Source organism: Rhinolophus hipposideros (assembly GCF_964194185.1).
Source record: "Rhinolophus hipposideros genome assembly, chromosome: 13".
NCBI classification, from domain to species: domain Eukaryota; kingdom Metazoa; phylum Chordata; class Mammalia; order Chiroptera; family Rhinolophidae; genus Rhinolophus; species Rhinolophus hipposideros.
In genome coordinates, this window is record NC_138059.1 from 24,630,919 (window position 1) to 24,650,560 (window position 19,642).

Sequence of the window (19,642 nt, forward strand, 5' to 3'; positions counted from 1 at the left end):
CATTTCAAAGTCGTTCTAAATTACAATTTGGAAATATTTATCTAAAAACATTTAGATAAATATTTATTTAAAAAATTTAAATTTTACATAGCCTGAGCTAAAAATTGATTTTAGGAACTTATCTTAATGAAACTGTAGCGGGTTGAATGGTGGCCCACCAAAAGCTATGTCCATGTCCTAATCCCCCAGAACTTCTGCATGTGACTTTATAAGGAAAAGGGGTCTTTGCTAATGTGATCTAGTTAAGAATGTTGAGATGATAAGATTATTCTTATTATCTGGGTGGGCCCTAAATCCAATGATAAGTGTCCTTGTAAGATTAAGGCAAAGGGAGATCACACAGAAGGTGAATAGGCAATGTGACCACAGAGCAAAGGCAGACACTGGAATGGTGCAGTCACAGTTATGGAATGCCAACAGCCACCAGAAGCCACAAAATGCAAGGAAAATTATCTCCCTTACAGTTCTAGGACTGGTGTGGCCCAGGCATATTTCAGATTTTTAGCCTCTAGAACTATGAGATGATCAATTTGTTATCTTTACCCACCAAGTTTGTGGTGATTTGTTACAGCTGACTCAGGAAACTAATACTGAAACTATTATGAAATCAATAAATATGATCAGTAGTTTAATTTATCAGAGCAAAAAGTTAAAATATTAATAGCACAATAGAGGGATCATTAAAAATTAGACTATTAGATGCCTTTTTAAATTCACTTGTAAATATTCTGGATGCCTAGAACCTTGTCTCTTCTTTGCCTCTTTTTCTCTTGATTACCTGGTTCTTCTATCCTTTTACCTACAAATATCACTGTTCTGCATCTCTGTGGACCAGATAAATCTTATTTACTTAATATTGCCCATGTCACTTCCATTTCTAGCTGCCACTTTTCCACAAACTGAATTCTCCTGGTTACCATGTGTCCTCTGATAAAATGTCAATCTAAGTTCCATCTTATTCATTTACATTTCTGAAAGATGTTTAATAAATTTGTGAAAGAACCTTTTTGCCTCTTGTGGGCTGAAACATTAAATTATAGTCTTTGAGGCGTTAAGTTCATGATAGAAAATTCTGGGTTTTTTTTTTTTTTTGGTTTTATAATTGGTTTAATCAGAATTTTATTCTTACAATCAATAGTTGCTTCAAACTTTTTCTTTACTTTAAAGAAATTCTTAGTATTTTCCCTATTGCTTTTTTTTTCCTTATTGACTCTTAGTGTGGAGTTGCAGTGGCTTATATCCATGGAAAGGGAGAGAACATTTGACATTTGGATGAGATTTGTAAAAATTATTTCCTTTTTTCAAATTGGCAATATGTACTTGTCATGCTTTTTTTAAAAATTTCTTACTGGGGAATATTGGGGGACAGTGTGTTTCTCCAGGCCCCATCAGCTCTAAGTCATTGTCCTTCAATCTAGTTGTGGAGGGTGCAGCTCAGCTCCAAGTCTAGTTGCCGATTTCAATCTTTAGTTGCAGGGGGCACAGCCCACCATCCCATGTGGGAATGAAAACGGCAACCTTGTTGAGAGCTCACGCTCTAAGCAGTTGAGCCACCCTGTCGCCCCTCTGGAAGCTCAGCAGCAGCTCATTGATTTCAATCTAGCTGTAGAGGGCACAGCTCACTGGCCCATGTGGGAATTGAACTGGCAACCCTGCTGTTCATAGCTCACGCTCTAACCAACTGAGCCATCTGGCAGCCCTGTCATGCTTTTTAAATACTTAAAAATATATTAACATGTAGACAGTAAAATACACTAATCTACAGTATACAGCTCAATTAATTTTGCATATGTATATATCCATTGCATGTGTATATTTTACATGGTATATACTCATTTAACCACCCCACCCACCTCTAGATACAGACACTCCTGACGAAAACTTACCCCTCTTCCCAGTCAGCATCCTCCCATTCCAATCTCCTAACCCTTCCTGCCTCACCTTTGCTTGAGATAGTCATTATTCTGACTTCTATCACCATTGATTCATGTTGCCTGTTTTTGAGCTTGAAATAAATAGAACTACCCAATATTTATTCTTCTGTGTTAAATGCTTTAGCTGAACACTGTGTCTCTGATGGGTTATATCATAGCTTTGTTTTGTTTTGTTTTTTTAATGCTATGTGGTATTCCGTTAAACAAATATACTTCAGTTTATATAACCATTCTCTTGTCGATGGACATTGGGTTGTTTTAAGTTTTTGTTTGTTAAAAGAAAAACTATGAATATTCTTGTACATGTTTTTTGGTGGACATTTGCATTCATTTCTCTTGGGAATATACCAAGGAGTATAATTGCTCGGTCATAGAGTAAACATATCTTTAATTTTAATTAATTTTTTGATCTATTTATAAGACACAAAATTCTAAAGGCACAAAAGAGTATAAAGTGAAAAGTCTCTTTCCTCCCCCCTTAAAAATTTATTGTGTGACAGAATATAGATCTTTTAGCAAAGTAATATTTAACATATTCAAAATATATTAAAACTTTGCAAAACAGTTTGAAAACTATTATTCCATATTTATTAAAAAGTATATTGGGGGTTAATATCCAGAATATATTAAAAAAAACTCCTACAGCTCAACAGCAAAAATATAAATAACTCAATTAAAAAGTGGACAAAGGACTTCACTAGACATTTTTCCACAGATAACACACAAGTGACCAAGAACCACGAAAACATCACTAATCAAATGCAAATCAAAACTATAATGAGATATCACCTTATACCCATTAGAACGTCTATAAAAAACAAACAGAAAATAACAAGTATTGGCAAGGATGTAGAGAAAATGGAATCTTTGTGCACTGTTGAGAATGTAAAATGGTACAACTACCATGGAAAACACTATGGCAGTTCCTCAAAAAATTAAAATAAAATTACCATGTGGTCCAGCAATCCCACTTCTGGATATATATCCAAAAAAATTGAAAGCAAGATCTCAAGCAGATATTTGTACTTCCATGTTTATAGCAGCATTATTCAAAATAGTTAAGAAATGGAACTAACCAATATATCATTGACAGATGAATGCGTAAACCATACGTGATCTATATATACACTGAAATATTATTCAGCCTTAAAAAGGAAGCAACATGTTGTATATGTTACAACATGGATAAACCTTGAGGACATTATGCTAAGTGAAATAAGCCAATCACAAAAGGGCAAATACTATATTATTTCATCTATATGAGGTACCTAAAGTAGTCAGATTCATAGAAACAAAGTAGAATAGCCGTTGCCACAGTCTGCAGGGAGGAGGAAATGAGGAGGTGTTGTCTAATGGATATAGGGTTTCAGTTTTGCGAGGGGAAAAGTTCTGGAGATTGTTGCACATCAGGGTAAATATATGGAACACTACTGAATCGTACACATAAAAACAGTTAAGATGGTTAAAAAAACCTTATCAAAATATATATTTTAAATACGTGTGGTTTATTATATGTCAGTTATACCTCCTTAAAGCTGTTTCAAAAATATATTGGTAGGTGTAATTTTAGCCAGTGACTAAGAATACAGACTCCAAAGTCAGACTGAGTGTCCTCCAATTCCAGCTTGGCCATCTACTTGTGGTGTGACTTGGGCAAATTATTAATAACTCTGTTTCTCAGCTTTCTTTTCTGTAAAATAGAGTATATAATAGCACCACATTATAGAATTGTTCTTTGAATTAGGTGAGCTCATAGTTACAAAGCAAGGTCTAGTACATTGTGTATGCTAAATAAATGCAGTGACCTAGCAATCTCACTCTTGATGTAGCTCTACATACAAATGTTAACGAAGGCTATTTTTAAGTGGTGGTCCTACCAGAGATTTTAATTATTTATTCTAAGCCTATCTGAGCTTTTCAATCTTTTTATTACATATAATTTTTATATGTGTGATTTATATAATGAAAACAATAAAAAGTTTTTTTTTTTATGAATACAAAATAGTTATATAGCCCGTCTAGTTTAGAAGTTTGTCTCTCTTGATAATACCAAAGAAATCATTATAAGCAAAAGTGGGTTATTTGTCATATTTGAGAAATCCTTTTAATAGTTTTAGCACTATGATTTAAAAAAGATACTATTATATGTGTATGAGAAAAACAGTTTATAATAAGTCTGAAACTGTTACTGTGAAAATTAAGGTTCATAATCCCCTAAATTTTTATAGTCATATCATTAATTATTAATTTCCTAACTGTATGTAGGTTGGGTGACAATAACACAAATTTAATGCAAGGCTGCAGAAGTATTCCATATAGGTGCCTTGTTGACCCATTATTTTTGCAACACTGGAAAAAGCCATAGTAGATTTGGTGTTGATCCTGCTTTTCCCCTGGACAGAGTCGGTTCTGGCCTGTTCTATCTCTCATTACTGTGATGACGGCTGTATCCAGATGCTAAATACTCACGAGACACTCCAATACAGTGCTAAGACTCTGAACACTTCATCCCCAAAGAATGTAGCATTCCAAGAGAAAACAGGCCTCCTTCTGACACTAGTAAAATTGTGAAGGTGTGTGATAAATCAGGCATCAAAATGAGAGGCCACAAATTCTTAAAGGTGCTGCTCTGCCCCTACCGTGAGTCCCTGCTCCTCTCTTTCCAACACAGCAAGTCATGTATTTTAAAGTACAATAATGACATTAATAATAAAGCTTATAAATATACACTAGTACAAACAAAATATTTTCAAATGTAAAGTGTTACAATAAGCTATTATGCAATTAAGAAGATTTTTCTAGACAGGAATCAGAGAATAAATAACTAGAGATATAACTAACAGTCAAAACATGTAAAATACCTTACGCCATTTGAGGGGATTTATTTTGAGAGAATGGGCAAGAATATTTTGTCCTTAGGGCACTGGCTTCTTCCATTTTCTTTCCTTCTTCCCTTCCATTTCTTCTTTCCTCCCTCCTTTTTTCCCTCCCTTTCTCCCTTCATTCCTTCCTTTGTACAGAAATTTTCATGTTTTCATATTCACAAAACAAAGATACAGCATTTTAAAAGTGCTATTTACTTGAAACATCAAATTCCTGAAGAAATACAAAGTTATTAAAATCTAAAATAATGAATTTTACCTCTATCAAACAAAACAAAATGATGGCTTCTTTTTCAAACAAATAAATTTGACTAAAAACTAGTATATTGCAAACCAAAAGTATGCAAAATATTGTTTCTAAAATGACCAGTGCCTAAATTTGCTCATAAAAATGTAATCTGCTTCAGAAAAACAGCAACATAAATTATAACAAGTGTTAATTAACATGTACTAAATAATAGGTTTATTTATTTTGCTAAAGCAATGTATAATTCCTAGTATTTTTTTGTTTCTTCTTACTTTTTACTACTGCAGTGCAATTTACATAAAGTATACAAGTTAAGTATACATCTTGATGAGTTTTTATGTCATAGCTATGACCCACCCACCACATCAGAGAGAGAACTTTTAAGAGACAATGTTTCTTCAATTTTAGGTATATAAGTCTTCCCTGAGGATACTGTTTATAAAGTTGATTCGTAGGCCATGCTCCCAGTATTCAGTATCAATAAAGCTGGGATATGGCCCCTGAGACTGAAATTAAATAAGCACCTCCATCTGGAGAAACTCTGCCTGTGAAGGAAGCCTAACTTGATTCAGAACTCTAGATGTTCCATTCCTCCCAACTTTTAAGATAATTTCATTGAGAAATCTCGGTAGTTTTCTACTGAGGAAGAATATATATGACATTTTCTGTCCCTGGGTAATTTTAAGTATTAGTGTTATTTTTTTCCTTCTTTGAGCTAGTTTCCTAAACGATGTTTCTAACCAGTCCATGGCAAAATGAAAATTCAGAAGTGCTTAGTGAATTTTTCATAAAGTTAAATGTATTTAAGAATTATCCTCTATTTTGAGATTATGGTCTTCCTACTATCAGAACTTTGAACTGTCCTTTCTTTTATGAAATAATCCCAATCCTAAACTAATAGTTTAGTAGCTGTTTTTTCTTCTTTTTTTTCTTTTTTAAGAAAAGGAAGGACTTAGAAACTCTCCTTTGTTCTCCAGATTTCAAAAATCTGTGCTATTGAGGTTTCCAATCTCCTGAAATTTGAACCGATCGCCATCAGTGAAGCAGAGTGCGACAACCTGCACAATTTAAAAACTAGAGGTATTTGCTCTGCCAGAGCATGGCAAATTTGACTGAAAAATTTCTACTGCTCCAAAAAAAAGACATTGGCATCGCTTCTCTCCTTATGTAACATATCCTCTCTGTAGAAAACTTTCAAAGAATGGGAAAACAAAACCATGAAACCATTGTTAATATATTGATTTATTTTTTTCCAGTGCTTTTCTACGTACAATTTTTTAACAAGTCAAGAATATATGTATATACACATATGTTATATACATATAACTTTTATGTATATCCATACATATATATGTTATATATGTATATATGTATATATATATATATATATATATATATATATATATATCCTGTCTTTACCACCTGATATTTTTCTTCAGCATTTTCCAACATCACTTAAAATTCTTTCAATGTAGTTTTGTCTGTAGAATGTTCTCCCCTATGAAAGCATGATGATTTATTTTATTACTCCATATTTAAAATTTTAAACATGCAGGTTAACACTACAATGAATATCTTTGTATACATTTAGAAACTTCATTGAAAAATATTTCTTTAATATAAATGGTTAAAAGAAACTTTTTTTAAAGAAAGAAATTTATATGGAAGGTATTTGCTCTTTTAAGTCTTTTGATATATAGAGGGTGCCAAAAAAATGTATACACATTTTAAGCTAGGAAAAAAAAACTGTATTAAACTTGTAATACTCAATATATACCGATAACAAAAGATGAATACAAATCATATGTATACATTTTTTGGCACCCCCGGTATACTGATTCAGTTATCTATAGCTTTATAACAAAATCTCTACAACATAGTGGCTTGCAATAACAGCCATTTATTATTTCTGTACATAGTATTCACTCATGCAACTGTATTCAGCTGACAGTTTGACTGAGGCTGGAATGTCAAAGATGGCTTCACTTATATCTGGTACCTTCACTGCAGTAGCTGTAATAACTGGCTTGTCCTCTCTCTACATAGTCTCTTATCGTTCTGCAGTCTCTGTAGGCTCATTCTGAGCCTCTTTGTATAGTAGCTGGATCCCAAGAGAGTGAAAGCAGAAGCCGCCAGACTTTTTTAATGGAGGAGTTACAAAATCACATTACAGAAGGGCATGTGGATGGGAGATATTGTTGTGGCCATCTTTGGAGACAATTGACCATATATTGCCATGTTGTTATTTTTTAAAGCATCAAGTTATAATAAAAAGTGTGTGCAAAATATGCTTCTATCAGCTTGGCATGAATTAAAAAGGGTCAACAAAGATGTGTAGCAACAATAACTCTCATACGCTCCTGATAGGCATGTAATCTGGAATGCCCATTTTAGAAAACTACTTGGTGTTACCTAGCAAAGTTTGCAAGTACATGCCTTGAAGAAATGGGTGCACAGGTAGAGCAGGATAAATATATAAGAAGATTCAAAGCAGCATCATTCATAGTTCATTACAGCCCCAAAGTGGAAACAATCCTAAAGTTTATTGACCCCAGAACGGATTTTAAGAAAATGTGGTATATTATAGAGCAATGAAAGGATACAAACTATCATCAACATGGATGAATTCTTTAAACATAATGCTGAATATAAAATATAAGTTGCAAAAGGACGCATACAATGTGATTTCATTTAGGTAAAGTTCAAAACTAAGCAAAACTAAATTATGTTGTTTAGTGTTGCACCTGTAAGTAGTATAACTATAAAGAAGAACAGAAAAATATTTACCATATTAAATTAAGGTATGAGTTTGTCCTGGTAAGGGGGAAGGAAGATGGAGGGAGGAGGCAGAGGAAAGAGTGTAACTGGGTGATATGGAGGAATTGGCTGAATTTGAGAAATTTGAAGCCAGTGAGCAAAAGAGTAAACAGGAACTTAGAGGCCAATTTAAGGATTTTCAAACTTCGTGCTAAGAACAATGAAATGCCATTGATTAGTTTTAAGCAGAGGACAGACAGTTTGGTCAGGTTTTCATTTTCAAAGGGTAATGTTGTCTATTGTATGTAAAGCAGATTAAAGAAAGACAAGCATGGATACAGGAATATAATTAGGAATCTATTTTAAATGGCTTCAGGTGAGAGATGATATGGCTTCCACTGGTGCAGTGACAGTGGATGAGGAGAGAAAAGGATGGATCTGAGATAGGCTTGGTGGAATCAATAAGGCTTTGATGTTTGGGGAGTTTATAAAACAGAATGAGTTGGCGTGACTTCAGTTTTCTGACATGCTCAACAAGGTGCTCTTGAGGGAGAAAGGGAACAATAGTGGAGAGCTGGATCTTGATTTTGGATTCCTGGGAGACATGGAAGTGCAGATGTTACCCAAAGAGTTGAATAGATGATCTGGAGCTCAGTACCTGAACTGGAGAGAGAAATTTGATAATTTCTTTCTTTTAATGTACCATGGAAGTAATTTTTTTAAAAAAATGAGCAGGTAAAATGACTCAGGAAAAAAACAGGTAGAAGCAAGAAGCAGTGAAAACGGTCTATTATTTATGTGCCAGGCACTGTACATGATGTGGGGGCACAAAGGTGAAAAGGATATGGTTCCCAGTTTATTGTCAAGTGGAGGGGGGAGACACTTCAGCAGATCATATGTATCTTACCTGGTAAATAGCAGGAAGGACAAGATGCTGTGAGATCCCAGAGCAGGTCAGTTAAGTTTGAAACGTTCCATAACAATTAGCCAGAAGAAAACTGGGAAGGCATTTCAGGCAAAAGAGGTAAGATGCACAAAAGCACTGTCTTGAAACGATGTCATATATGTGTGTGATCACAAGCAGTCCAGTAGTATGAATGTAGAGGAGGCCAGACAAAAGAGAAAGGCCCGGTTTTGGTGAGTCTTGCGTGCCCTGCCAAAGAGTTCAGGATGTATTCCGTAGGAATAGGGGAGGGACCTGGTCATATTTGCGTGTTAGGGAGATTATATAAATCAATCATGGAGAGTGAGGGCAAAGCTGCCCTGAACAGAACTGGTTAGAAAACAAGCTACAACGTACATGTATAGGGAGTAGTGATAGGGATAAATTGGAGCAGTACATTTATAAATATTTAGGACCGATCTTTAATTCAAAGAGCCTGAGTGGAAGGACATGTTTGCTTAGCCCAAGTTTTTTTTCCAGCTTTAAGTACAGTTGACTGAGATTCGGAAGAGATGGCAGAGCTCAAGTTTTAAATCTCTGAATTCCTACAAAACAAAAACAAGCAAACAACGACAAAAACAGAGCAACTCTGTGGCGCAGGCAAAACGCCTGGATAAAATTTACAACGAAGCTAAGGAACTCCAAAACACAAGTGGGTGGGGCCAAACCCCCACCAGTCACAAATTCTCAGAGTGTGTGCGCGAGAAGGAAGCCAGCGGGCCGCAGCCACGTAGCCCACGTGCGGCGATAGGCGCGGGCAGGTGAGCTCAGGTATGGCAGGTGCGGGCAGGTGCGCTCGGCCGCCGCGATCACACGGGCTGCTCCGGGCTCAGCAATCCGCAGCCTGCCTGGGGCGACGCTCCAGCCGACAGGACGGCAGGGGCCAAAGCAGCAGAGCACCTCTGTGACTCGCCGGTGCTGAGACCTGGACCTTGGCCCCACAATAAAGAGGAGAATTTCCTGCGAGTGGAATAAAATCTCAGCAGCACCCGGACCAGTGGGACAAAGTGAAGAAAAGGTCCAGGGGGTGGGAAACTGGGCCAGGGAATCCAAGACAGCGAGTCACCAAGGTTTTGTCTACTGCACGAAAACAGCAGAAGAGGGAGCATGCTGAAGTCAGAAAAGCCTATCTCCATCCACCTCACTGTAAAAGTTCAGAAAAAAAAAGAAAAAAAGAAAAACACACGAATTTCCCAGCAAAAGGAGCACAAGGAGAGCATGTAGGGAAAAATCCAATACAAAATTATTATAAGAAAAAAGAATACGAAGCAATCTAACATCCCTACAAACTGTAACCTACCAATTCAGAACAAGCCTAAAAGACATGAAGAAAATGGATCAAGGTACGAAAAACATCATAAATCAGACTTAGAAAAGCTCGGCACTGAGGTGACAGAACTCAGATAAGAAATACAAATAAAAGAAAAAAAAGTCATTTCATAAAGATGAACCCATAGAAATAGATGAGCAAATAAATATGACAGACAATGCCTTAAGAAAAATAGCAAGTGAAATAAGAGGAATTTAAAAAAATTTTTTTAAAGAAATTATTTTAAAAATCAAAAAAGGAAATGAAAAAATGAGGGAGCACAGCTACTACACTGATTTTTTTCCGGCTACTACAGAAAAGATGCTCTGCTTTTCACCTCTTGCTGCTTTACAGTCTTTCTCTTTGGCATCTTTGTATCTTGTGGCTGCACTCAGTTCTTGTCAAGTGGCAGGCACAGAATACTGTTGTTAAATAAGTGGTGTTTAACAACTGTGACAACTCCCTCATCTCCTGTCTTTGGGACTCCAAGAAGCCTTCAAAGATAAGAATACCAGATCTGTTCTTTCACTGACATTGAGTTAATTTTCCATTGTCACTTAGGAGAATAAAAAGGAGAGCTCTCCCTTTCAGAGATCAAATACCAGGGAGCAAAGCATTTTTCATATGCTTTCTTTTGTCAATGGTTCTACTTGCCCATGTGCCCACTGTATCCTGGTATTTAAGTAAGTTTTTTTATCATGTAAGAAATTTTCAGGACACAGATGTATTCATTTGACCTAAATCACATATATGAATTCATTCAAAGCAAAGAGTTATTGTGCAACAAACAGTTATAGGGCAGTAATGAACAAAACCTCAGATTAGGTTCCCACCTTCACAGAATTATCTTGAGGTGAGAAAGGTATAAACCAGGAAACAAATAAATAAAGCCATTATAGATTGGGATAAGTAGTAGGAGGAAAATAAACAGGTGATGAAATGTTGAGGGAAGCTATTCTAGATAGCAAAGTCATGCGAGACTTCTCTAACCATATCCATAGTCTCTTATCATCTGGTTAGTTTGATCATATTAAAATTTTCAAGTGCCTTCCCATGAATCCCAGTTGTTATTCCTCTTTGGGGCTCCCTCCAGGTCTTCTTTCCCTTTTCTTTATTTCCTCCAAAAGGTGCATGGGTATAGATATAAATACAACTCATCCCTGACCTTATAGAGCTCGTAGTTTAGTGGAAGAGACAGACGTGTAAATAGATAAGCAAACACAACCTGACAGAGCATATACTACAAGTATGAACAGCGTTACTCTTCTTCCTTGTTTACTGTTCTGCCTTTGAGCCTCTGGAGTCCCTGGAACACCCTGTTTTCCTACTTGAGTTCCAGGCTAAAATTCTGTTTGGCTCCCTACATCATCTCAATATTTACTTTTTATTTTTTGGCTAGATCAGAAGAAACTTGACTTGCATACAATACTAGCTTAATTCCCTCATAGCCAGTAAATCCTAGCATTGGCTTGAGATGCATAACTTAAAGTAACATGGAACATTTATTTTCAAATTCCTTTCTTAAAGAGCCCGTATTTTTCACATCAAAATCTTCAAATAAATGCTAAATAAGATTTTAAGCCAGATAATTAAAGCTATTTGTTATCACACAAGAGAATGTGTTCAAGTGGTAATTGTCGTTATTAGAAGTCTGTACTGCATGTCAGTATCACTGTATTTCTATCAGTAAGTATGTTAACCAACCATGTTGGTCTGGTAATCAGGCAGAGTGTTTACTTGGACTGCAGGAATTTTTAAAGACAGATAATACAGACACAGAATATTGTATTAAAGTCACAGAGAATTAGAAGTATTTGAACATTTACATGGGTATTTTATCTTCTGAAGTGGCTAGTGGTTTACATTAGCTTGTCAACTCAGATTCATCACAATTCTTTCAGATTCCTCTCAGATACTCCCAACTATTGCGAATTGCTCCTTTCCCCTAAAGAATGGGGTAGCCACATTCCAGGGCCTAGCGCTGGGGACAGATGAGAAAGAGCAGTGATGGTTCCCTCTGCCCAATATCCTTCACTTCACATATTAAAAGGTCCCAGAATAGAGTAGAATTACCTGTCAATCCTAGCTTTATATGAGGTGGTAAGTGAAGAAAGAAGGGAATTTAAGTCCTCTGAAGGCGCCTTCTCTCTGTGTGATTCTTTAATGAGGATGACAGCAGGACTGAGGCTTCTGGAAATTGTCACACAGGCATTAGGTGTAATCAGTATGTAAAGAGTTCCAATTAGGTCCCTCCAGAGCAAGGCCATAAGTTCAGGAAAAAGTTACCTGCTAAAGATACATATTCCAAGAAGCAATAATCATTTTACAAAAGTAAACAAACAAACAAAAAAGAACTTAGCAAACACCTAGATGTAAGAAGTGTCCATGCTTTCCATCTAATTAAATCATTCCATTAATACCGAATACCCACCTCTATCACTGTACTTACCACACTGCAGCTTAATTGTTTTATATATCTGTCTCTTCCACCTAACCATGAGTTCTTTTATGCAGGAACAGCATTTTAGTTGTTTTCTTACTCTCAGAACCTAGCACTGTGTCTGGCACGAAGTAGGGACCAAATACATGTGTTAAATAAATGAACTGGAAATATAACTAAAGAAAGCAGACATATGAAAATGCAATAGGGGCCGGCCCGCTGGCTCAGGCGGTTAGAGCTCCATGCTCCTAACTCCGAAGGCTGCCGGTTCGATTGATTCCCACATGGGCCAGTGGGCTCTCAACCACAAGGTTGCCGGCTCAAGTCCTCAAGTCCCACAAGGGATGGTGGGCTGCGCCCCCTGCAACTATCAACGACAACTGGACCTGGAGCTGAGCTGCACCCTCCATAACTAAGATTGAAAGGACAACAACTTCACTTGGAAAAAAGTCCTGGAAGTACACACTGTTCCCCAATAAAATCCTGTTCCCCTTCCCCAATAAAATCTTTTTTAAAAATGCAATAGACATCTGCATCCAGCATATTAAAAGGGTGATTAGATTAAGAATACTGTTATTTAGTGATATTTAGAAATATCCAAGAGAGCTAATTAGCAGACAAGAGCAATATGGATGAATTTCTTTCAAGAACATGTAGATCCGGATATCCAGGCTCTATGCATTTCTAGAGCGTTTCTAGGATACTTGTTATATGCCAGGAACTGAGATAGGAATTGGGAGCATAGAGATAAATATCCATAGTCCTTTACTCAGTATGTTTAAAGTCTCGTAGGGGGAAATACGTTTTAAAAAATGGGCTCAAATGTTACAGGCCCTGAGATGAAAGTTTGTTACCAGCAGAGAGAGGCAGGAGGGAGTGATTACTTCAAATACGCTCTGCTAATGGGAAACACAAAATAGGGAAGATGACGCTTCATCTGGGTCTTAAAAAGGGAAGACGTGGTCAACAGAAATTTATTTTCTCACAGTTCTGGAGGCTAGAAGTCCAAGATCAAGGTGCTGGCAGGGTTGTTTCTTCCTAGGTCTCTCCTTGGCTTATGGATGGCTATCATCTTCTTGTGTCTTCACATGGTCTTTTCTCTGTACATATTTGTGTCCTAATCTCTTCTTATTAGGATACCAGTCATACTGGATTAGGGACCATCAGATGACCTCATTTTAATTTAATTACTTCTTTAAAGATCTAATTTCCAAATATGGTTACATTCTAAGGTTCTGGGGGTTAAGGACTTCAACAGATGAATTTGAATGGCACAATTCAATTCATAACAGCATAGATGTTCATTTACGAGGTCGGACAATTAAGTTCGTGAACTCATCTTAGAAAAAGTGCTACATACCTCATTGCTGAATATCACTATAGTCACCTTCCAAGTACTCCCCTTGGGAAGCTATGCACCGATGCCAGTGCCTAGTCCACCATTCAAAGCAATTTTGGAACTCTTTTTCTGGAATGGCCATCAGAGCTGTCATTGTATTACCCTTGATGTCCTGAATGTCATCAAAATGTTTTCCTATCAGTATTTCCTTTATTTTTCAGGTAAAAAAAGAAGTCATTGGGGGCCAGCTCAGGTGAGTAGGGAGGGTGTTCCCACACAGTTATTTGTTTACTGGCTAAAAACTCCCTCACAGACAGTGCCGTGTGATCTGGTGAATTGTGATGCAAGAGCCATGAATTGGTGGAAAGTTCAGATCATCTAACTTTTCCACACAGCCTTTTCAGCACTTCCATATAGTAAACTTGGTTAACTGTTTGTCCAGTTGGTACAAATTCATAATGAATAATCCCTCTGATATCAAAATAGGTTAGCAACATTGTTGCAACAAGTTTGCAAACTTAATTGTCAGACCTTGTAGGTCACCCAGACAACAGGGTGGAGGATGGGTAGACAGGTGCAGGACCACGGATAGGGAGACACTTTGGAAGACCAACGCAGTAGTCTGAGTGAGAGATCATCATAGCCTGAGCTAGAAAGACAGAGAAGGATGTATGGAAAAGAGTCACGAGAAAAACTAGCCTGCAGGACAGAATTCAAACTTCTCAGCATAGTCCACAGCACCCTTGACAACTGACCCTCACATGTCCTGCCAATCGACATCACACATGCTACTCTCTAGGCACAGAGACCTTCTCAAAGTCACCAACGACACTGCTTTTTCGCAAGGCTAAGCCTGTGTGCTTGCACTTCCTTCTCTCTGCCTGAAACATCCTTTTCTTAGGCAGCTGAAGATCTATTCAGGTAGAGGTAGTCAAAGGTTGCCTTCTCCATGAAGCTCCAGCTTTCTCTGGCAGCAAGTCACTTCCTCCCCTGGACGCCCAGCTGCACTCTGTGCATAGAGTCTCCCATATTGTGCTATAATTATTTTACTTTTTACATGCTTGCTGCCCCCATTAAATTGCACACTCCTTGTGCCTGGGATTAGTTTCCTTTCTTTGTTTCCTCAGAGCCTGAGCTAGTGATCAGCGAATGGAAAACATTCAATAATACTTGATGCATGTGTGAGAATCAAAGTCTTCATCTGACACCACCTACATACTAGCAGGTGAGCCCTTATCTGTCCTTCTTCTGTAATATCTCTTTTTAACTAAAACACTAGAAAGAGACTAAAGCAAAAAAGTCAGATTTTCCATATTTGGGGCTAAATCTCTCTTATAAAAAGAAACAAGATATTTTCACAAACCAGCAAGGAAAATTCCAGAAGAAAAGCCAGGCAAATCAGCAGAGTTTCCAATCTGTCACCACTTTAATCCATCTTGTAAATCATTTCCAGTTTAATTTTAAAGGACAAAACACCACTGTCTTCATGTCTTTTTCTTTTTAAGAACTTAATGAGTGGCTCCCATTGCCTATCTGAGCAAATCCAAGTTTCCCAGCATGGTTTGGAAGACCTTCCACAGCCTGGCTGCATTTCATCTATACAATCACAATCCACACAATTTTCAGGGTTACCTTCCTGAAACACAGATAAGATTATTCACTCTCATACTCAAAAAATACTTTAAGGCTCTTCATAACCTCAAATAAATTCCAAATTCCTCGCATAAGCTTTCTACTATTTGGCTCTGTTCTTTCTTTTCTAGTATATCCTCCCTGATAGTATTCAATCTTCAGCTAACTTCCCAAGTTGTCTTTCTCAAATACCTCTTACACTTTTCTGTTTTTATGTCTCTACAGTGTTCAAATTCTTCCTGAACCACATGCAATACTCTCTTCCATATGTGTTGTGAAAGTCAGCAGACCCAATACAAAAGACATACCATCTGTCAAGCTTCCTGCCTGTTTTCTACACTCATTGAGAATCAATCTCTGTTTGAGCACACTCTGACTGGGACCCCATGATCTTCCCATGTTCCTTGCAGCTTCTCATAATACTCTATCTTTCCATTACAGTTATTTACGTAAGTATTATATCATGTCTATCAACATACACACATCTTTTAAAACACCCTCCCTAGACGCCATATCTTTCATTGTATTTCACTGCTTCCCTTTTCTTGTAAAATTCCTCAAAAGATCTGTTTACATATGTTGTTTCACTTCCTTTCTTCCCATCTTTTGAGCTCTCTCCAAACAGACTATTTCATCCGTTACTGACTGAAACTGCTCTTACCGGGTCATCAATAACCTTCACATTTTCAAAGCTGACAGGCAAAACTCAGCTGTCATCTTGAACGAACAGCATCACTTGACATAGACCATTGCTCCGTGCTCTCCTCCTTTGGTGCCTGAAACACCAATTTCTCTTGCTCCTCCTCTTCTCTCCTCCACCTACTGGCCACTCCTCCAGCTTCCTTACTTGATCTGAACTGTCCTAACCTCCACAAGCTGAACTGCCTAAGATTTAGCCCTGCTCATCTCTTCCCAACGCACTCATTCTCTGATCTCATTTAGTCTCATGGGTCTAAATTTCTTTAACATATTGACAAGATCTAATTTCTGTCTCCAGCTCTTACCTTTCTCTTCAATTCCAGACTCATACGTACCACTGCCTAATCAATATCTCCACTTAGATATCTAACAGGCATCCCAAACATAGTATGTCCAAAACTAAACTTTGGTTTCTCGCCTCTCTAAAACATGTATCTATCACACCCTTCCTTGTCTTAGCAAATCGTCTCTCAGTTCTTTTAGACCTTTGACCCTTCTCTCATCTAATCATTAGCAAATTTTGCTAGCTCTGCGTTCAAAATACATTTAGAATTTCACTTCTGTTCACAACTCTTTCACTGCTACTACTCTGTTCTAAGCCCCCATCATTGCGTCCTTGAATTATTTCAATAGTCTATTAATAAACTGGTCTCTTTGTTAATGCTTGTCTTCTTTGCCCCAGTCTCTCACAGTGATCGTTTTAAAGCATAACTCTGATTATGTGACTTCTCTGCGCAAAACCCTCCAATAGCTTCCTATCTCATTCAGAATACAACCCAAGTCCTTACCGCGGCCTATAAAGCATTACATCATCTGGCCCATCACTCCCTCTGAACTCATCTTCTAGACCACACTTCCTCTTGCTAATCAGCTCTTGAATTTCTACACTCCTTGCTTTTCCTCAAGGATATCAAGCATCAAGCACACTTTTGCTTCAGCACTTTTATACTTAATGTTCCTTCACCTGGAATTTTCCTCCTCTAGTGAGCCACAGGCTCTCTCACTTGCTTCATGTCTTTTTTCAAATTCTACCTCATCAGACAGGCCTTCCCTGACCACTTTATATAAATCAGCAACCTTTCCCCATCATTCTTTTACCTTGCATATTGTTCTGCATAGCACTTATTACCAACTAAAAAAGTGTATATTTTTATGTTTTTATTTGTCTCCTTCCACCTGAATATAGGCTTCTATAGAGAAGGTGGTTTGTTTTCTTTACCACTGAATTCCCAGAACCCAGAACAGAGCCTAGCACATTGTCAGTATTCAATTTATATTGAACAAATGAATGGATAATTGTCACCTATTAGACAGAAAGCTTCTGTGGCCAGTAACTAGCTCTGATTATATATTCCCATTAACACCTAGCTTAATACTTTTCATATGATAAAAGTTTAAAATGTTTGCCAAATTAAATTGCATCTTATTTCTCTCTGCTTCTTAAAGATGCTCTCTGTTCCTTTTTGGCAAGTTTCCATACTGCTACCTGCTTCTTTCCTTCATCTGTCAAAGCTCACTTTTGCTGGAAGCCTCAGTTCTTGCTATTTCTCTAACTTCCTCTTTTCCTATATTATTATAACTTTAGTGTTTGGGCTTCCCGGAAACTTCAGATTATCATTTCTCAGCTGTTAGAGGTTACAAGGACTATTCCCCACAATTTAGCAGCCTATACTATTATGTATTCTCTGTTTCATGGGAATTCTGCCTTGCCTTCCCAACAATACTATAAATGGTCTAATGGCCAGACCATATCATACTCCCAAATCTTTGAAAATATCTTTTATAAGGTTACATGCATGGTAAGTGATTAACTGATCCAAAATAATGTCTCACTTGCATTCTAGATATCACCTCTTACATACCTAACAGGGATCTTATTCTGTCTCAAATAGAATTCCTAATTTTAGCACCCATACATATTCCTTTGCCATTCTTCCCCACAATCCCCATATTCTAGTCACCAGTAGGTATCCAATTTCATAAGTCCAAAATCTAGAATTATTTTTTACAATTGAACTTTTTGTCTGAGATTGTGGATTCACATGCAGGTGTAAGAAACAAAACAGGGAGATTCTGTGTACCTTTTACCTAGTTTCCCCCAGTGGTAACATCTTGCAAAATCAGAGTACTGTCTCGCAGTTTCTTGAGAAATTAAACATAGAGTTACTATATAGCCCAGAAATTCCACCTCTGGGTATATAACCAAGATAATGGAAAACATATGTCCACATAAAAACGTGTACATGAATGTTTATAGCAGCATTATTCATATCAGCCAAAACATAGAAACAACTCAAATGCTCATCAGCGGATGAATGGGTAACCAATATGTGGTATATTCATGAAATGGAATACTGTTTGGTCATAAAAAGGAATTAAGTACTTGTTCATTCTACAACTTGATGAACCTTGAAAACGGTAAGTGAAAAAGTCAGACAAAAGACCACATATTATATAATTCCATTCACATGAAAATTATGAATAGAGAAATCTACAAGACAGAAAGACTAGTGGTTACTTAGGGTTGGGGGAGAGTAAGGAAGAGGAAGAGAAGAAAAAGTCAGAAAGGTAATGGGTTCAGATGATCTAGGGCTTTTTATGACATTTTATGACACATCTTTTACTCTGAGTGACAAGGCTTGGAAGGTTTTGAGCATAATTTGACTTTTAAAAGTCACTCTGGCCGCTGTATGGAGAATAAATTACAGGAAGAAAAAAAGGGGAAGCAAGGTGATCAGTAGAGAGGCTATTCCAAAAATCAAAGCAAGAGATAAAGATTGTTGGATTAGGGATTAACTTTGGAGGTGGTTTAAACTGATTGGATATGGATATGCTTTGAAGGTTAGAACCTAAGGATTTGTTGGTGGATTCAAAATAGAGTGTAAGAAAAAGTCAAGGATGACTCCCAGGTTTGGGGTCTGAGCAACTGGACGGATGGAGTTGGCATTCACTGAGCTGGAGAAGAGTGTCAAAGTTGCAGCTTTTGACAAGCTACATGGGGGGAGTTCGGTTTTAGACATGGTAACTTGGAGATGTCCGGTAGGCAGTTGAATATATGTGAGTCTGCGGTTAACTACTAGTCTGGTTGGGGTTATACTTTGGGAATTGTCAATGTATAGATTTCATTTAAAGCCCTTAGGTTGAACAATATCACTTAGGGCAATGGCCTAGATAGCGAAGAGGTAAAAGACCCCAAGGCACTACAAAATGAAGAGACCTGAAAGATGAGACATAGTTAGCAAAGGAGACTTCAGAGCACGTAGGATAAAATCCACATTCCTTGTCTTAATCATGACCTGGCCCTTCTCAAAGTCTTGAACCTCACTCTTCAGTAACACAGGATACTCAGGAGGTATTCCGTTTTTGAAACACACCAAGTCCTTTCCTGTGTCATGGCCTTTGTTTTTGCTGTGGGTTCCACCAGGTATGTTGTCACCCAGACTCTAATTTTGGCCACCTC

General features: G+C 37.3%; 1 protein-coding gene across 4 annotated transcripts in view; it reads left to right on the forward strand.

Moving 5' to 3' along the window:
* The window catches only part of EIF3E (eukaryotic translation initiation factor 3 subunit E), a 231,524-nt gene that overhangs the window by 161,617 nt on the left and 50,265 nt on the right, over window positions 1-19,642 (forward strand). For 2 of the 4 annotated variants that reach the window (XM_081070770.1, XM_081070769.1), the window contains 2 exons: window positions 14,073-14,104; window positions 14,979-15,076. The exons of the other annotated variants lie outside the window; for them this stretch is intronic. The gene's annotated coding sequence lies outside the window, so the exon portion shown is untranslated. The remainder of the gene's footprint in view (window positions 1-14,072; window positions 14,105-14,978; window positions 15,077-19,642) is intronic. 4 annotated transcript variants of the gene reach the window in all.